The following is a 2,145-nucleotide window of genomic DNA, read 5'->3' on the forward strand; positions in this document are numbered from 1 at the left end:
TTCTTCTGTTTTCTGTTTATCTAAAGAACCACTTAAGCCTTGGCATGGGGTCATCCTGTGAAAGTTCCTACAAATGCTAGTATGGCAAATTTTTAACTCACATTGACTGTACTTCCCCAATGGCCAGTCTTACAGGTAATGACCAGAAGTCAAGACAAGGATTGTGAGTAATGAGCATCCACTTGGACCCTGTGCCTTGATGCTTGGGCCTCAGTTTATTGTACACCAAGTAGCACCTCAATAAACCTGGGGAGAAATGTCATCACCACTGAAAAACATGTTCACAGGGTTGTAAATGAACAAAAGCCACACTTCAGAATATCTGTTAATGAGTCAGTAATAACTTCATCTAACAATAAACCTCACCTCTGAGCAGGCTTTAGATTTCCCTCATGGCATTTGATTAAGCATGAGAAAAGAAAAGTCACCATTATGGTCTTTGTGTGCTGTGTGAGGGAACAGAGACTTGAGGACTACATAGGCACACAGCCGGCATATGAGAAACTGGGCACTGAAGTTTTGCTGCCTTGGTTCCAAAGCCCAAGCACTTTCTCTCACATCTCCACTGCCTGGAAGGGACTGTAATTTCTACTGAGTTTGGCATCAACTGTGGCTTTAGTCCTTGCTTGAGAGAGCCTCCTGTGGGGACACATGCCAGGTGCAAGACATCAGGCCCAGTCCTTGCTCAGCATTCAAGTACTTTTAGCATCCAGTGGGTATTTCCCACACCGATGGCTCACTGTTTCTCCTTCCCTCACTCACAAACTCTTTTTTGATTACAGGCAGTTTCAGAGTTAATCCTCCCATAGTCTTCGAAGTCTGGAGTTCTGGAGCAGTGTTCCTTGCTGTAGCAGTCAGGCCCTGGGGCAGTCACATCCCACATTCACCTCTGGAAGGAGTTGAGGAAAATTCACTCCAAATTTCCCCAATTGGGATCTAACATTTCACCTCAGATAATGTTGCCAAAAGTGGAACTGCAGTTCCCTTGTGGGTAATCTGTCTTCTTCAACTGGGCCAGCCATTGTTTCTGTGTGATTATCAGAAGACCCTATTCTTCAGGGATTGAGCATTAAGGTGGGCACCTGACTTCCTTCCAAAGAGGAAGAAAGAATAGGTTATGTGTTGCAAGTTGGAGGAAGATAAGGTCAGTGATGGGAGAGGAAAAACACCACCTAGATTTCTGTCAAAATGACCACTTAAAATAGGCTCTTGCTTTCTTATATGGACCTTTTGAAGGAAACAAACTTAGGTCATCATTTTGAATAAATATAAATATAAAATGAGACAAATTATGGTTTGAATTTTCCTTTTTGATCATGTATATGTATGAAATATGTTGCATTTGAATAGACTTTGTTTGCCCTGTCAGCGTCAATGTTTCCCTCCACAAAACAAAATCTGAGACAGCTGGATTGATATATATCACTTATTCACTCCATAAACTCCTAGAAATCCATAAACTCCAGATTATTGTTCCCAAGCCATCAACAGGGAGACTCTAAGGATCATGAAGGTTACCTGGTGGACTCCATGGGTGAATGCAGCGCTCAGAGCCAAGGACTGGACCTTATGAAGAAAAAGATTCCTGAGAGGAGAAGGAAGACACCAGGCACATCAGACCATGAGATAGATGAAGGGTCTAAGGTTTCAAGATCAGAAGACTCCGTAGAGTGTCCTCACTTCCAGATACTGCTGAGGTGGGAAGGAAATATCTGCATGACTTGCAGAAGACTTAAAGCCAGAAACATTTTGGTGATCATGTGCATCTAACTCGGCTGCTTGAGGGACGAGTGTGGAAGGAATTTGCACAGAACACCTTATGGCTCGTTGGATACAGTGGGACAGCAATGGCCAGGACATGCTCCCTGATCAGCAAGTATACAGGTTGGGAACCTGTGCTTGTGAGAGCATTCTGCTAAGTAGTTAGTAAGTTCCTGTGACCCAGGCATGTTTGTAGGGGGCAGCTCAGGACATAGCTTTGGGGCAGTGCTGACTCAACGAGTCCTGGGTCAGCCAAACCACAGACCTATGTCAAGTTCCCAGGGGGTGGTGGGCTGGGTCTTGAAAGACTGGGGAGGCAGAGCTGTGGGTGCAAGGGGAATAGACTGAGAGCTAACTTAACAGAATCTGAGTAGAGCTCTGGAG

The sequence above is a fragment of the Lontra canadensis genome, unplaced genomic scaffold, assembly GCF_010015895.1.
Source record: "Lontra canadensis isolate GAN:19392208 unplaced genomic scaffold, GSC_riverotter_1.0 scaffold480, whole genome shotgun sequence".
NCBI classification, from domain to species: domain Eukaryota; kingdom Metazoa; phylum Chordata; class Mammalia; order Carnivora; family Mustelidae; genus Lontra; species Lontra canadensis.